The sequence below is a fragment of the Amia ocellicauda genome, chromosome 16 (genome assembly GCF_036373705.1).
Source record: "Amia ocellicauda isolate fAmiCal2 chromosome 16, fAmiCal2.hap1, whole genome shotgun sequence".
In the NCBI taxonomy this organism is placed as follows: Eukaryota; Metazoa; Chordata; class Actinopteri; order Amiiformes; family Amiidae; genus Amia; species Amia ocellicauda.
The window spans coordinates 9664798-9683963 of NC_089865.1; the positions used below are offsets into that span (position 1 = coordinate 9664798).

Here is a 19166-nt window from a genome sequence, read left to right on the forward strand (position 1 = left end):
ACTGTAATCATGCCTGAATACATTTGTTTTTGTTTCCAAAGGCAACATTTTCCTTTAAATGTGCATAGTCTTTAACGCTGTGCATTAGCCCAGTATCGGTGAGTTGTTAGCAGTCTTTAACAATCCCTGTTTATCATCCTTTCTCTTCTGAAGCATTATAATGACACACCATGTATTAAAGGTGTGAGGCAAAAAGACAAATTATGGAAGACCAATGTATTTATATATGTTAATGTAAGAGATAAAAAACAATTGTAACACAGCTATTGATTGTTTATGGGAAAAACAAAGAAACAATGAAAGTAAAATGACAAATATACAATTGCACTGATGTTTCAAGGTCTGTTATTAAAGACAATACCAACAAAATAGAATAATAAATACATGCATACATGCATACAAGGGATAGACTATTGGATTGATAGATGCAAAGACATAAACACAGTGATTCTTGTATTAAAAAATAACAATTTAAAGAACAAACCAAAAACAAGACCCGTGCATTTAGAAAATTCACAATCAGATACACAGCTCTGGGAAATAAAGTAATCAAAAACCAAATGTTTGCTGAAAAATGAACTTAATAGCAAGAAACAATTAAATAATTACAAATACATTTTATATCTCAGAAACAGACTGGACAGCAGAATATGTGCAATGATGAATGGTCTTCTTAACAAAATGGCTGCTTTATAAAATCCAAAGAATGCTCTACGCCGACCAATGTGCATTGCAAATGACCGGATTATTATGATAATTTATTATTAGTAGTAAAGGTACAGAATTGTTGTGTACTCTAACCAGTGACTATTCAAACTGGTGTAGAATGCATCAGATCTGGGCACCCAATACAGCATTGTTATCCTTACTGCTCCTACCCTTTCTATTCTGTTCCATCCATGTTCATGAATACTGAACGGTTTCTGTTTTTTGGTTCAAACTGTTTGCTCCTGCAATTCAGTATCACTTAAATATTTCATATGCTGAGGCAGGAGTTTGTTAAGCAGGATTTCAGTTTTTTTGTATATGTTCTTTTCAGAGAAAATGGAAAGGATTTTTTTTTTCTTCTTCCAGAAATGCACCAAATAGGCTGCAAAATAGAGACTGCTGAAGGAACAGCAATCTAGAAACACCCCAAAAATCACAGCTAATGCAGCAATCTGTGATAAGATTATATTGTGGCGACAGTTATCTAGCTTTAACCCTTTGTTTGCCTGCTGCTCCAGGCAGTAGAGATTTTTTTGCAGGAAGATGTATTTGTGAATCTTATGAGCCATGGTATCTTTTTTCTCTGTGAGTGATAATCTACTGTAGTCAGTCTGTGATATTTCCAATACCTGCTTCCATGAGGAACTAGCATTTGACATTTGTCATTTTTCTGTATTATGGCAAAGCCACTGACATGAAAAAAAAAAAAAACAATATAAATACAGTTCTTACTAAGTTACTTCCATCTTTAGGCCCAGTTCCTGATCATTTGTGGCCCATGAACATCCCGTGTCACTATTCCAAATAGTAGCAGCTCTGTAATTGAGCTTCTGGGAAAACATGTCTGACTTGTGGCACTCTATAAAGTGCTACATTAGGATACCTTTGAGATAATATAAGTGATTGTTATTATTATTAGGCTTACATTTTAAGCTGTATTGTTTCAGTTAAAGCCTTGACCCTTTGTTTTATTGCTGGTTACAATTTTAACTTGATATAACTTGGTATATATACTCCTGGAGGTGATATATGGGTGTCCAGTTTGTTACCCCACAAAACTTGCACCGTGCAACTTAAATTATACTAGTCTTGAAAATAAGTCTTGTATACTGTAAATGGGACGATGTTTAGATGCCAATAATAGTGATATGTATGTTTAAAGGCCTATCTTGTTTAGGAATCTGTTCTGAAATACCATAAGATTATTCAGTAAAGATAGCCACCATATTTACCTGACAGGCATCCCTTCAGCATTTTTGCATGACCAACAGTAGCATGTGTTGTGCAGTCTGTTCTCTCCCAGTGGCAAGGAGATGCCTGTCTTTGGCAGCCTAATAGGAATCTCAACAAAGAAGTGTCCTCTTGAGCATAAAAAAGATGTCAGAATGTGTACATTGTAGGACATTAGTAATATGTGAAAATATTGATATATTGTGCAACAAATACTAGTAAAGAACAGAAGCAAGCTGGAGGAGCTTATGAAATATATGGCCAGTAAAATGTTATGTTCATTTCATCATCATCTGTCACTTTGGGTAGTTACTGTGTAGTTAAGTAGAATGTGCTATCTTATCATGGCTGGTCTTTGAGTTTACTCACTAACACTTGTTTTCCAGATTAGATTCTGTGTATGATTGGTGTCTAATTGTGATTCAGATACTTCCCATTTTGTATAATAGACCACATTATCTTCTGAAACATAACATCTCTGCTTTTTCATATGACACGTTTCATAACAGCACGCTGACTGCTTCATAATGATGCTTCTTAGTATGTCTGATATCTCTAAATCCCTACACTGCGGATTTATAAAGGTTAAACGAAATACTGAAACTTCTTGTAGACTGTGATTTTAAGTGCATTCTTTTGGGTACAATACTAGTATTTGGGAATTGTCTTAAATGATTCTTCTTATAGACTAGGTTTTCTCCAACTGAAAAATATCACTTATAAAATGTGTCATGCCTTGTAAAGAGACTGTGTGTGCATTCCATAAATAGTCATCTGTAGCCATAGCAGTGCCGTGGCTAAAAATTGAACAGTGCCAAACTTATTTTTGGCTCCACAAAGAATCTGTGCTCTATTGCTTCCTGATTTTGGCAAGGCCAGTGGCAAAGCTTACAGTGCATCAAATGCCAGCGAGCTCGCAGCTAGCAACTGAGAGTTCTGGAAAGCTCTGCATCTCTTTGGCTCTAAAGTGGGATACATTCATTGCTTTATCATCGTCCTCTGCTTCTTACTGCTAGGAGGCATATTATTCTTCCGTTCACCACTTGAATTGAATCCTCTTTTGTTTGCACATAGCTGTAGTCACACAGCCACAGCATTTTTCTCCTACCAATTCAAACCGTACAAGCTTAATGTTCTCCACCTACGTAACACAGAAATCCTCCAAGTCTCCAGCTAAGATGCCTTTCTGATGTTCACAAAAACATGTTAAACAAGATTAATTACTCATGTTTGATTCACCTTTGTGTGTGCCAATGCCAGTGTTTGTCCACTGTGTGAACTGGTTTTATGTTTGCCTTGCAACATACTTTTAAAAATGCATTTGATTTAGGAATTTGCATGATATTTTTACGTTATTAATCTACACAATACTGTCTACTCCAGATGTGTTTTCCCCTTGTTTATTGGTACACAGTTTCTTTGTTCAGTTTGATATCCATGAGTATGGCTTTGCATTGTGGTGGAAACCCCTGAGCCAGCATTGTAGGCTATCTGCTAGAGAGCATTTTGTTTAGTAATGCTGTAGAGGCCTTCGTATGGGTAGTAGGGGAGGTTTCTGACCCTTGATGTGAGGGAAATCAAGTTTCTAACATGGTTGCAGGCTGGTGACCTTCCCCAGGGAAAAGTCCTTGCCAATGAACCACAAATTTCAAGCTAAGGATACAGGGACAGAGAAAGATACAAATGTTAGTTTAAATAGTAATAACCTTGTTTTTGTGAAATGTTGCCAACTGACTTTGAATTTGGATCATAGCTTTAAATATATAATTTTCACTTGACCGCATCTTTTAAAATGAATATAAAATCAATTAACTCTAAATAAAATGAATTGAGGATACATTGTATACTGTTATACATATAAGAAGTTCATTTTGCAAGAAAAGTGTTAAAGAATATAGAACAATGTTATTTTCTTTTACAGATGTTGGCATATTATTCTATGCAGTGGCATTTGAAAGAAATACATATGCTGTATACTACAGAGGTGGTAATTGTGGTTTCAGATTTCATTTTCAGTTAGTTCAATTATCTGATTTCAAGCCTGGAAAAGCTGCTTTACCGATCAATCTGTTTCCAGTCGTGTTTAGTCAGGAGAATATTGCATTGTTTGGTCCTTTGGCTAAATGTGTCTGTATTGATACTGGTGTGTTTGAGCCTGCTTCAGTAGACATGCCAGATGAGAACACCAAGAGCCACTTGATTTTATGTATGCATTTATTTATTAATATTTATGGTTCTTTTACTTCTGAAATGCACAAGAGAGGAAATATTTAAAGAGTTGCCCTTTAACCTGTTAAATATATTTTCCTACTGTATGCCTTTATAAATAATTGTATTCCTGAAGTTACTGAATAAGTCCTCTGTCTTTGGTAGGTTCATCTTAGTTGATTCTTCACAAGTTAAACTTTAAAAGATTTTGAATCCATTGGCTACAGAAACATTTAGTAGAACAGAATTATGATTTATGAAATTGTATTACCAGAATTTTACATGCTGTGATTTTTTTTGTTTTTTTTTTGTTAAATGGCATTAGATAATCATTAAAACGTAACCACACTCATGGTTTATTTGGCATGCTAATCAAAATGACAGAACCCATATGCATTTACATTTTATTGCGAAAGAGCACAATATTATTTGAGAAGTGGTACAATAGAGTTGTTTTTGTTGATAAACAATACAAATTAGAGCACTATATGTAGGTTATGATTGTATACAGTGAGGGAAAAAAGTATTTGATCCCCTGCTGATTTTGTACGTTTGCCCACTGACAAAGAAATGATCAGTCTATAATTTTAATGGTAGGTGTATTTTAACAGTGAGAGACAGAATAACAACAAAAAAATCCAGAAAAACGCATTTCAAAAAAGTTATAAATTGATTTGCATGTTAATGAGGGAAATAAGTATTTGACCCCTTCGACTTAGTACTTGGTGGCAAAACCCTTGTTGGCAATCACAGAGGTCAGACGTTTCTTGTAGTTGGCCACCAGGTTTGCACACGTCTCAGGAGGGATTTTGTCCCACTCCTCTTTGCAGATCCTCTCCAAGTCATTAAGGTTTCGAGGCTGACGTTTGGCAACTCGAACCTTCAGCTCCCTCCACAGATTTTCTATGGGATTAAGGTCTGGAGACTGGCTAGGCCACTCCAGGACCTTAATGTGCTTCTTCTTGAGCCACTCCTTTGTTGCCTTGGCTGTGTGTTTTGGGTCATTGTCATGCTGGAATACCCATCCACGACCCATTTTCAATGCCCTGGCTGAGGGAAGGAGGTTCTCACCCAAGATTTGACGGTACATGGCCCCGTCCATCGTCCCTTTGATGCGGTGCAGTTGTCCTGTCCCCTTAGCAGAAAAACACCCCCAAAGCATAATGTTTCCACCTCCATGTTTGACGGTGGGGATGGTGTTCTTGGGGTCATTCCTCCTCCTCCAAACACAGCGAGTTGAGATGATGCCAAAGAGCCCGATTTTGGCCTCATCTGACCACAACACTTTCACCCAGTTCTCCTCTGAATTATTCAGATGTTGGCAAACTTCAGACGGGCCTGTACATGTGATTTCTTGAGCAGGGGGACCTTGCGGGCGCTGCAGGATTTCAGTCCTTCACGGCGTAGTGTGTTACCAATTGTTTTCTTGGTGACTATGGTCCCAGCTGCCTTGAGATCATTAACAAGATCCTCCCGTGTAGTTCTGGGCTGATTCCTCACCGTTCTCATGATCATTGAAACTCCACGAGGTGAGATCTTTCATGGAGCCCCAGACCGAGGGAGACTGACAGTTATTTTGTGTTTCTTCCATTTGCGAATAATCGCACCAACTTTTGTCACCTTCTTCGATGGTCTTGTAGCCCATTCCAACCTTGTGTAGGTCTACAATCTTGTCCCTGACATCCTTGGACAGCTCTTTGGTACTTTAAGAGAGTGCTCCTAATCTCAGCTCGTTACCTGTATAAAAGACACCTGGGAGCCAGAAATCTTGCTGATTGATAGGGGATCAAATACTTATTTCCCTCATTAACATGCAAATCAATTTTATAACTTTTTTTAAATGTGTTTTTCTGGATTTTGTTGTTGTTATTCTGTCTCTCACTGTTAAAATACACCTATCATTAAAATGATAGACTGATCATTTCTTTGTCAGTGGGCAAACGTACAAAATCAGCAGGGGATGAAATACTTTTTTCCCTCACTGTATATTGATGTCATTGCACATAGATAGAGGCTGTTATAGTTTAACTTTTAATTTTATTTAAGAGGCCTGGTGACAAATTCTCAGAGTATGATGTCATTATTGAATTTTCATAACTATCTCAATGTTTTATTTATTTTACTTATGCCAGTATCAGAAAAATAGGCATACTCAGCATCGTTTGAAGTGAAAATTACCTGAATGAAGCAGGAAGAGAATAAAGAACTGACAAAAGGGTTGTGTCCTATACTTATTATTATTATTTATTTCTTAGCAGACACCCTTATGCAGGGCGACTTACAAAGTGTAAGCTCAATACAAAGTGCAAAAATACCGTGCAGTTCAAGGCATAAAACATATTACAAATTCCAATTTACATAATACAGTGCAATTCAAAGCATAATACAGTTCATGAATTCCAATTTACACAAGTGTATACAATATATGGGGTCTTACATCCTGGATTGTAAAAGCTGATGAGTGCAGACAAGATGATAGGTCACAGTCAAGGGCCAAGGGAAAGGGAGCATAGGGGACATCAAAATAAACAATATGGGTACTAGTAATGCAAGGCAAGCAGTATGATAAAATATTGTATAAGTGCTATCTTACAGGAGAGAAAATGGCTAAATTACAAGTACTGTCTGAAAAGATGTGTTTTGAATAAATGCTGGATGGAGGTCAAGGACTATTTTGACATCAGTGGGAAGGTCGTTCCACCACTTAGGGGCCAGGGATGAGAAGGTGCGGGCTCTGGAGGAAGGCGAGTGCAGAGGAGGCAGAGTTAGTCTTTTGGCACCGGAAGACTGCAGTGGTCTGGAGGGGATGTATGGGCAGACAAGGGTCTGACGGTAACTTGGTGCAGTGTGGTCGAGACAGTGGTAGGTGAAGGTCAATGACTTGAACTGAATGCTTGCCAGTATTGGGAGCCAGTGGAGGGAGCGGAGCAGTGGAGTAGCATGTGCGAATCGGGGCAGAGAGAATACCAGACGAGCCGCAGAGTTCTGGATGAGCTGGAGCGGGTGAGTAGTTGTTGCAGGCAGGCCGGCCAGGAAGGAGTTGCAGTAGTCCAGGCGGGAGAGGACCAGTGACTGGACAAGCAGCTGAGTCGAGTAGTTGGTGAGGCGTATGTTGCTCACGAAGAATCTGCAGGTGCATGTCAGCATGGTGATGTGCTGAGTGTAGGAGAGGGAAGGGTTGAGGGTGACTCCTAGGTTCTTAGCGGAAGAAGAAGGAGAGTGTCGCAGATTCCAAGGGGATTGAGATGGAGAGATCAGCAGAAGGTGAGGAATAGGACGAAAAAGAGCAGATCCAATTTGGAGAAGTTGAGCTTGAGGTGTTCCGAGAGCATCCAGGCAGGCAAACAGGAAGAGATGCAAGACGGGATGAGAGGGTCAGAGGAGGGAAAAGACAGGAAGATCTGGGCATCATCTGCATAAAAATGGTAAGAGAAACCATGGAATGCGATGAGGGGGGCCAGGGAGCGAGTGTAGAGAGAGAACAGGAGGGGACCCAGGACAGAGCCCAGGACGGAGCCTTGGGGTATGCCTGTGGGGAGAGGTTGGGGGGTGGATGAGGAACCTCACCATGTCACTTGATAGGTCTGGTCATTGAGGTAGGAGGAGAACCAGGTGAGAGCAGTTCCAGAGATTCCAAGGAGGATGGAGTGATTGACAGTGTCAAATGCTACCAGGAGAGCAGTCTCAGTGGGGTGAGCTGTGCGGAAGCCGGATTGCAGAGGATCCAGGAGTGAGTGATGGGAAAGAAATGCAGAGAGCTGATGGTGGACAGCACGCTTGAGGGTCTTTTTAGAGGAAGGGGAGTAGGGAGACAGGGCGGTTGTTCTGAGGAGAGGTGGGGTCAAGGGTAGGTTTCTTGAGGAGTGGGATGACAACAGCTTGTTTAAATGCAGACGGGAAACAGCCATAGAGGAGGGAGGAGATGAAGGGGAGTAGATCAGGAGCAGTTGCTTGGAGGAGGTGAGTGAGGAGAGGGTCCAGGGCACACGTTGTAGATTTGTGACCTAGGAGGAGAGAGGAAAGTCTGAAACAGGTAAGAATGAAGAAAAGGAAGCTTAGTCCGTCGGACATTTGGGTGTGATGGGACAGGAAGAGCTTATGGATGTGTGTGATCTTGGAGGAGAAGAGTCAAAATCATCTGCAGTGAGAGATGAGGGAGGAGGAGGAGGGGGAGGGGTAAGAGGAAGGAGAAGATGGAGTAGAGTTTGCGGGGGGTTGTTGACAGTGGATTCAAAGAATGATTGGAAGTAAGACTTCTTGGCTGAGGTGAGTGAGGAGGAGAATGTGGACAGTAGAGAGCGGTAGAGTTCGAGGGAGTTTGTACCTTTTCCACTTCTGTTCAGCGGCACGCAGACTGGATAGGGTTGAGCGGAGAATGGAAGAAATCTAAGGCTAAGGAAGGGAGGGACGGACAGGATGAGACATTAGAGGACAGAGAGAATCAAGGGAGGAGAACAAAGAGGAGGTAGCACTGTTGACATATATGGGAAAAACAGTCAAAGGAAGGTAAGAGAGAGCCATGTAAGTTGAGCCTTGGTGACTATGACTGAGTATGTTGCTACACATCTCAAACACGCTGTCCATCGGGGCTTCAGATAATCAACCCCCAACTGCTTTTAAGGGAGACTTATGTTCTTTACAGGATCATATATACATTGTCTATCAACTATCTTACTAATTTTAAAAATAGTATAGCACAACTGACGAATGGAGTTACAATTCTCCATAAATACCTGTGCTTTTTTTCTGCATTGTATTTTAAACTGAATTGTCAATAGAGCTTGATGTTATAGGTCTCGTGTCCATACTGGTAGACTTGGTTTCCATAGGAACACAGATTTCTAATGTTAGGTATGAATGTTTTCATAATAGAAACAGTGTCTGAATAAATGGTTTACTTTATTCTCTAATCATGATCCTCAGAATTAATTGTCACAGTATATTATTATTGCACATTGTTTTGATATTCCCTGCTTATTTTTATTGCAATATGTTACTGTAGACTTTTGAAAAAGGCTGATGTTTTTAATTTTTTAGAAGCTTTATAGTAATTAGCTGTTGTACACTAAGAACATGTTTCCCTTATTACTACATGCAATTAAGTTAGTGTTTTGTTGTTGTTGTTGTCATCGTCGTCGTTCTTAGGTCTGTGTGAAGCCACTCGTGGTTGTAATGGCTGCTATACTCACAATTTTTAGATTTCATGCAGATGAAAAGGAGTGAACAGCTGCATCTGATTGAGATGTTTATGCAAGCTTGTAAAGGCCAATTTAATTGAACAGTAAATGGATTGAATTAGAACAATGAAGGGAATAGGGACATCATTTATTTATTTAAAAAAAATACCCATGTGTTTGGCATTGCTTTTAAAGGTTTCTGAATATCATTGAAATTCCATTAAATAGCCATAATCTGTTCATGTGAAAAATAATGTTTTATAAATGATTAGTTTTAAATATTTATTTTATGTATTGATAACTAAACTACTGCTGCAGCATGATTTGATTGCAATCTTGATTAATCAAGCACATTTTATTAATTATTATTTTAGTAATGTTATATGCATTAGGAATCAACGACCCCAATCTGCTAAATATTAAGTATAAAAAAACTGCATTACTATTAATTGAATATGCACTATATTTTCACCTACTGAAGTGTAACCTTCATATATGATCTTAAATGTGCTTAGGGAGTGCTGTTTTAGCCATTACTTTGGAAGGGAAAAGCGGTTTAAGTTGCTGTCAGTCACTGTCATGACCAGACATTAAAATTAATCACATGAATTATGTTAGTGTTCTATGAAAGGAGACAGAACATTCTGATTGAGAGAAGTTCATCTGGAATCCAAGCACGGACTTGTCAGATTTAAAACAACACACAAAGGCTATGGGCTGGCAGTGTTGGGTTGGTCAACAGTAGTCAAATAACTCGACGACAGCACAATATTCTTTTATTTAATTTTCATTTAATCAATCCTCATGGTTTACCTGTAAGAATCTATGCAGATATGTGGAACAAAATAATCTAGAACATTGTAACTTGACTAAAGTAGGGCAATTTGTTTTCATATTTTCTATTATAAATGTTTATCTACTTGCATTTAAGCTGATTTTGACCCAATTAATCTTTCATTTAAATGTAAGAGAAAGCTATTACTCAGTCAATTTTTTGCACTTTGTAGCTTGAATACTTTTTCAGTGATGATTATGTAAGGGGGGGAAAACATCTGATTCATGTGTTAACAAGGCAATTACCTACTTTGAATGCAATCATTCATAGATTTTTCGATTTTACCTACACCTTCAGATTTGTATTTTGTTTTAATGATGAACTCAAGGGAATTTTCATGTTTTAAATTATTGATCAAACCGTCAAATGAAGAATAAAATAGATTTTATTGCAAAAATAATTAATCACTAACATGATGAATAGTGATGGTTGGTTACAGCTTTAAATGTAGGTAGACAGTTTAGAAATAAATATGAAAACAAAAGGCTCTAAGAATACTTAACATTCACAGAAGCAACAGCAGTGGTACAGGTAATGTTTTGAATACATTCCTGAAACCCAGATAGGAGATTTTCCAAATTAAACCAATCCGAATTATTTTAATATCACAAAGCATAAAAATACATAGGAATTGATGTAGTTGTAAGCTTTTAAGTAAGTTTTTGCATTTTCCAAAATTCAGAAATGTTGCTATAACAGAAAAGAAGCAACTTCTTACAAGAGAGCAGATTGTTGTGAGATGTGGATATTAAGTAATATGTGGCACCGATATGATCACATCACTGGGTATGTGATTCAGACCGAATCAATATGCATCTCTTTTATTTTTGTTGCTATTGGTATAATATATGCAAGACACAAATGGAAAGAAGTTATAGTCATATTTTACACTAAATGACATTACATTAAATACATTTCTGGCCCTTTGTATTTGAAGAAACCTGCTGAAAATGCTGAGTAGTCCAAACTACTTAAGATGGGAATTATTGTCGAATGCCTGGAAATAGCACTTCACGCTCAACGCCGCACACCTACACCTCTGTCAAAAACCCGAATCAGCACATCATTCTCCAACCTTGGCTAGAGCACTCCAGGAGGCACATGTAGCTCTCTCTAACGAAAGCCACGTGACGCCAATCTCAGCGTGATTAATATGAGTTCAATCTATGCATATTAAAATGTAAGAGTTGAAGAGGTGAATTAGTGTATTGCTGTCTATGGTATTATATTTGATTAATGTATTTGATTAATTTAATTTGATAATGTGTTATAAACAACTTAAAGTCTCACAGCAGGTAACAGACTGAGTAGTTGGCCCACCACAGACTGCTGGCTAAGGGATCTTGCCGTGTTCCCTGTTTGTCCCTTTTGGTTTTAAAGTTGTGTATTAGAGACAATTTTTATCTGCCTGAAGTACAGTACAGGATGGCTATGTGCTGGTGAGGAATACATTAATATGGAGGTGATCTTTGTGTTGCTGTCTGTGCTAGTTGTAAGAAAATGTAGAATACATAGGATGTAAAGTTATCTGCTTGCTTATGCATGTGAGCTAGATTATACTTCATTTTTATCCACTGAAAAACACATCTGACATATTTATGAAGGGTTGTTTCCAACAGTGCCATGAGCACTTGGCTTCAGTGATAAATAAACCAGTGTTATTCATATTAGAGTAGAGTATTTTGAATGGCACAGCCGGTTGTACATCTTGTCATGGAATTCAGCCATTTACTTTATTTGTAAATCTCAAAATAAGCTAACTTTCCATTGGTTTATTTATAGGTATGTACATTACAGGTGAACTGCAAAAGAGTGATAATACAAATGGCACCATGGAAGAACACCTTAAAATGACACATTGTCAGTCTCTCTCCCCGTGCTCTTGAGGCACACACTCTCTTGCACGGCTGTCTCCTACCTATTTTTTAGCCATAATCACTGGATTGGCCCAGCCCTAGGAAGCAGGGTCCATCAATCATATGCAATTGATGCCCTCAAACAATTCTGATGATACTGAAAATGATGATGATCTTCATCTTTTATTATTGTTATTTATTTCTTGGCAGACACCCTCATCCAGGGCGCCTTACAGTTTACACAAGATCTTCATCTTCATTATTTAGCTCGGGTTCAAAAGACTTTCTGTGGGAAGGCTGACAGTAGAGAGATTCAGTGATGTAAAGCACTATAGCCTGCTTTTTAAATGCTAGCTATTACAAGGTCAGCCTCGTGGATGCGCATAACAGCATAAAAGTAGTATGAGGAATCATGGTTTGTTTTTCCATTCAAAGTACCCTTCCTGTATTTGCTATGCCTTTGATACAATAGGAAACTATCCTTGAAAGTCTGGCTGTTATATTTTAATGATGACAGATTTATTATTGAGAATGTTTCTATTGACTTCAAAGTACTTCAGTGTACTTGGAAACCGACTTGGAGATTACAGCAGCAGCAGTGGTAACTGTGTTACAGGGCTTCTTCCAACAGAGGGTTACAGGTTCTCACTGTATTACAGACATTGTCTTAAAAGCAATCAAGGACAAACTCAAGTGTGGCCTTTATAGAACAGTGCTATTGTCTGTGCTTTGCATTTCCGTGTGCTGCATGTTATAATGTGTGAGACACACTGCAAAATGGGACCTCTTCATGTCACCAGTCTGGGAATGAAAATTCATAGCAGGCAAAATTGACAGTAACCTATAGTGACACCAAACTGCAATGTACATTTTATTTTAGTCTACCTTATACGTTATATAAGCATGCATCAGACAAATCAGTCCTAAAATAAATTAAATAGAACTGAATCATCTAAGAGCTGTGTTGCTCCCTGCGATGCCTGTTAATTATTATTACTGGTGTTGGCAAATTAAGATTTACAGTCGATCAAGAAGGGTCTGTTTCCTTGCTCACCTTTATTATTGTTTTTTAGTTGGGGGGGGTTAAGCACAATATGCGTTTCATCTCTGGATATGTTTTTTTTTTTAATGTTCATAACATAAGAAAAATCTGGAAGAATAGGTCTGAGTTGAAATAACTATCTCCAGTCCTTTCTACATTGTGTGTGTGTGTGTGTGTGTGTGTGTGTGTGTGTGTGTGTGTGTGTGTGTGGTGTGGGTGTGGGTGTGGGTGTGTCTTGAAATACACTATTCTGAACACAAAACTTCACTTAATTGTCAAACAAGTGAAATATGAAATTCATTATTAAATGTATGCAAGATATTTCCATGGAGAGTATTTGATCTAGTAGCATCCACATTCACAGAGACTTATCTTTCCCCATAATTTAAGACCGCCTGTGGAGTATTATAATTTTTTTAATGCTGAGGAATACAGAGTGACTACTACCTATTAATTAATAGTGCCATTTAGTGCTCATTAGCATATGGTGTTCACAAGAAACTGGTTTCCAATTATTTTCCAATGACAATGGAAAAGGGGTTCCAGGTGGCAGATTCAGGCAATTTATTGATTGATTATTATTGTGTGTTCTATCTGCCTGGATAATGATATCTTGGAGATGCCCTCTAGACACAGGACAGCAAGCAAGATTGAAAAGACAAGATTAGTGAAGAAAAAAAACTAATAGTTTGATAAAACATTATACAAATGAATAATTGTGTATGTTATTTGTGTGTATTAATATTTACATTACTGAAAACTAAATTATAAAATGTTTACATTGTGAACATTGAACATTTTTTGTATTATTCTCTAAGCAGATAAATTGCATAAATGCTTTAGACACAAGGCTAGAGGACACAGCCACTGAAATATTTTGCTGATGTGGTTATAAAATCCATCTACACAGAGAAGTGCTCAGCTTCTCAAAAATAAATACATGGGGGGGGGGTTCAAAAGCTTTGGACAGCAAAATTGTGACGCTTACTACTCCCCCACCACCACCAATCACCATGACCACCAACCCAAAGACAGGGAAAGAAAAATAAGAATTGTGAACTAAAATAGTACTCTCTTAACACACACTACATACTGTGCATGTGAGATGGTATGATAGTGTACCCACAGCTCTTTTTGGTATCATAGCTTATTATCCTTATTGTATAAATTGTCCAGCTTACCTTTTCGTTAAACACCGAATAAGTAAACAAACTATTCTAATATTAAAGGTAAAGTGCTGGTTCCATTCATTCGATCAATCGTCCGTCTGCACATCAATTTCAAAAGCTCTTGTCTAAGTGATTCAATGTTTGTGATAAACTCAGCAAATGTTGTAGTGTATGTATGAGAAGTATCACTTTCGGTTTTAGTAGCTTGCATTTATGACCCATCCTTCACTGATTAAAAACCTCCATCAATGTGAAGGGGGCCTTCATTAGTTAAGACATTTCAACTGAAGTCTCTGTGGATGAGTGATAATTTGGAATTAGAAAAAATGAAAAATTCCAAATGAAAATACAGTTAATAACCTCATGCAGTACCTATAATTATATAGAAAGCTATTATTAAGTAAATTGTCCCATCACTGTCACACAGCTATTAGAGTCATGTATTAGTGAGATATTTGCAGTGCTAATAAATAGATTTTTTTGTGTGTATACAACAATGTCATAAGCATGTTGAAGTTTAGAAATTTTAGAAAAAGTGCTAGAAGAATCTAGAATTGCTAATAAGCACATGTAGTCTTTATATCCAGTAGTTGGAATAGACGCACACACCCCTGTAACACATATATATGAAAGGATACAACATCCACCTACAGGGGAAAGCTTTACCGCTGATAAAAATGATAGATTCTATGCTAATGCTTATCTTTATTTTGTTTGTGTGTTATTTTACTACTGGGGAGTTTAAAGATGGTAAAGGCCACGAAGATGGTAGAGATTGATCAGTTATGAGGTTTCTGTGGGGGTTTTAGGTCTCCATTGAATTACCCCCCTATGGTTTTAATATGACAGGCAACTGCTCTAGAATGTAAAACAAAAAGTCTGTATAAACTGAACCAATACATAATTCATTACATTTAGAGCTTTACTTAAAGTGTAAGTTAAAAAGTGCATAAGTAGCCTATATAAAATTGAATTATTTAAAAACAAATGCCCTGATTACTAAAATATGCTTATATAATAGTACTCAATAACAGTACTATCTTGCTTTATTATTATGTATTTAGTAACAGGTGCCGTACCCTTTAAGAAAGGGAAATGGAGGAATTCCTGGCCATATAGAGTATGATGGTGACATTGTTTCAAATAAACCTTTAACTTGTTATAAGGAAAGGGACGTTTTTGGTTCCCACTGTCCTTGGGGCTCTGAATCTTTCTTATTCCTCTTTCTTTTGATGTTGGAGTCCATGATGTGGAGAAAAATCACTTCTCCTTTAGGCCAGCTTTTTATAAGGATCTTTGCTCATGCATTTCAAGGGGCAGCTAATGTCATTACCCTCACGAATGCTGTTTCCACATCATTTGAATACACGAGTAAGCATTTTGCACAGTCAGCAGACACTAATGAACCCATCCTCTTCTTTTCAAGGTGCGTGTGTTAACATGCATGTCTGTGGTAGTTGATGAATATGGTGTTTATCCTTGAAACCCTTATTGAGACCTTGCGGCTGGTTTAAAACAACAGAAATAAAATGTTCCTGAATACTTTGTAGTCTGACATTGTGATAGCTGAGCAAGGAGAGTTACTAGGGATACCTAATTATCAACAATTCCCATAATAACTGCGAGCATTTGACTGTAGGACAGTTCATATTACAACACTACAATAGAGAATTTGGAGGGAAAGGGCAATGTATGTGGTGGATTATTGTTATTATTTTTATCAGTATTATTATTGTTTGATTAGACATTGAACATCTGTTCCAAATTTCCCTCAGGCTGAATGTTCTCTTGCATCATGCATTTGATGACAGGTGTTTGATTAATTTACTTATGTTTTCATACTTATGTTATGGTTGACTGGCAAAACAAAAAACACAACGGTGGATCACAAAAGTATTTTTTACTGTAACTTGCCTGTTGAGTACCTTCAAAATGGACAATAATGTGTTTTTTCTTTCTGTAATCAGTTTGTTTTTTTGTTTGTTAGAATGATATTGCTATAGTACACAGTAGGATGATCATGGTCAGGATGGCAAACTGAATTGTTAAACAGTTAAGGTTTAACACCCTTGGTATAATACATTTATATATTTCAACATTTGTTTTAAATCAACTCACAGCTATTCAGCCACTTCTGCACACTGCAGTGTCAGGAGATGCTGTAAGAATAATTTGGAGCTTTGAAAAAGCTACACATTCTGTGCCGTCACATTCTGCATATCAATTATTTTAAATGTTTTGACAACAAAGCAGCATTTCTTGGTTTAATTCACTTCCGACATGTGCAGAGCTGTGAATGCATGTGGAAGCGAACAGATGATTACTACTTATTTTAACTTTGCTTTAGACACATATTAACGCTTCACCTAAATGACCCAAATCTAATGGATTGTGGCTGCCTGTTATATTTCAAGTGTAGGATAATTCCTGCCTAGAAGAAAGCATTTTATCAGTCATCCTCTAATGAAGGAGTACTTTTCATTGATTGATTAAATTGCATGAACAAAACATGCACTCAACTCAACGTGCAGGAGATATTTATACCTATAAGTGATGTAAAACAGGAATAAAAGCGGCAGTATTATGCATCGGAACATACAGTACAAGCAGACAACGGTTCTATGCATATTATGCATGTAATTTATAAACATACATTAATTCTGCTTACTCAAGCTCAATTTCATGACTCAGGCACTTGGAATGTATTGTTAAATATATGTGCTAATGTTCCAGATTGTGCCTAATGATTCTGCAGGTGCTTGGCATCAGTATTAGGGCTTTACTGACCGAATAAACAATTAACCGTCCTGCTTATAAATAGATTTTACTTGGTCTCAAGGATCTTGCTTGTACATTGTATATTTTTTTTAAATATATATTCTAGGGACAACTGTGTTACCATTCTCTTCCTTGTTTTGTTTGTAGACTGACATATTTCCATGCACATTATTTATTGCCATTTGTGTAAGCATTGTATACATGTATTTTATTGCTGTATTGCTTATTTTATTTTATTTATTTTGTCTTTGATTTGACTCATATGGTTTTCTCAGTCCATAGATTTTATTGGCAGGTAAAAAATGTAATTACTATTGTATTCAGAGTTGAGAGCAATGGTTGTATCTGCCAGATTGGATGCTTAGGATCATTTTTGCTTTTCCTTGAGCATATATCCTTAGATGTGAATTTGCTTCTGTCTGTCTTGCTGCATTGTATACCTGTCCAAATAAGTGCTAAAAATATCAAACTTCTAAGCACAGAGCAATTTGTGATTATATCTCTTTACTGAGCAATAACATATCCTGCACTGAACACAGTTATTTTGATGTCATTGCACAGAAGTAACCAAGCCGACCACTTTTATTCCATGTCACTGAGTCCTCCTTATCAGAAATCAAAGACAATGCATTATAAATGTTATTGTTTTTCTTACTGCATTACATATCATTAAACAAAGCAGGTTACTGTAGTTTCCCAGGCTTGTGTTTTAAGTTATAGTTTCACAGAGTAAAAACAGCTGAGTTTTAGATCTTTTTTTTTTTTGTATGTTTTGTTTTGTTTCTTGCTTATGGCAGCTCCTGGTCTTTCAAATAATAGTGCTCTTTTAAAATGTAGTTTTAAAAAGCAATAGTTTAAATTTGAGTAAAAGATAAAAAGGGAAGATTGTCAAAGTAGGCCACAGTTTTCCATACATCTCAGATTTAGTCTACATAGCAGATTAATTAATCATGAAGCTTCCAAATCTCTTATCAATTTATAAATATCTTCTGTTTCTGAAGTCACACAATTATTTATTCAATGTGAAATAATAATTAGTCTGCATTATGAAGTGTATTGATCTATTATCAATAAAAACACTTAGGGCTATTTTTGAATGGTCAAATGCTTTCTTTGTCCATTATGTATTTAATGCCATCAACATGGCAATCAATTATTTAAAAAGTTGTAAATGTTGTTTTGGTTTACTTGAAAGGTTTTATGTGTTACATGGTCCCCTTTCGCCCTTTGGAATTTTTTAAAGTGAATTGAAATATTGAAGAACATTTCATTGTCAAAGGACATGATGGCTCACTGCCAGAGATTTAATTGGATCATGTCTTTGCTGTGGCTTTTAAGTGGGCAGATTCAATTTTACAACATTAAAAATATTTCACCTTCAGGAATATCACCCTTTGTGGAAGAAATGAAAAGTGTGTCTTCACATTGAACTTCAGCTAGACTTCCCTTTTCTAATCTGATACATGTATTCAATGGTTTACTCAGTTTGAAGCTAGCAAAACAAAGAATAAAGCCAACATTTTCAGACATTCATAAGTGAATTCATACAAAATTCTAATACTCTTAATGACTAGCATTCATGAGGGGAAAAAACTAATTTTAAAACTTCTTTAATATATAAAAACAAATAAATTACCTTACATATGGAAACAGTTATCCCAAATAATCCATGAGATGTATTTTGGGTGCATTTAATTATATTAACAGAGCCTCCAGACCCCCTCACTGTAGGTGGTCAAGCAGTCAGGCCTGTACCGTTCTCTTGGTGTCGCCAGACATGCACTCGCCCACTTGTCGAGAACACTAGCCCGTTGAGCATCTTTGTGACTGAAGCTCCTGCCATTCGTGCCCCAATAATGACCCCTCTTTCAAAGTCACTTAAATCATTTCCTCTTGCCATCTTGATCCAAAATTGAGGTCTGTATATATATTGTGTGTATGTGTGTGTATATGTATATGTATATGTATGTATGTATATATATGTATATATATATATCCACATACATATATATATACACACTTTTTACTTACATATTACATTTTATATTTCACTCTCTCTTTTAAGTTGCAAAATTTCAGACATTAATGCAAAAATAGCTGGGCCTTTACATAGCCTACATACTACACAATTTACATATCCATCTCCCTAACATTTTAAAATTA

The 19166-nt window shown here is 36.9% G+C and overlaps 1 protein-coding gene across 1 annotated transcript in view; it reads left to right on the forward strand.

Moving 5' to 3' along the window:
- The window catches only part of kcnj3a (potassium inwardly rectifying channel subfamily J member 3a), a 46213-nt gene that overhangs the window by 21592 nt on the left and 5455 nt on the right, over window positions 1–19166 (forward strand). The gene's annotated exons all lie outside the window — the stretch shown is intronic.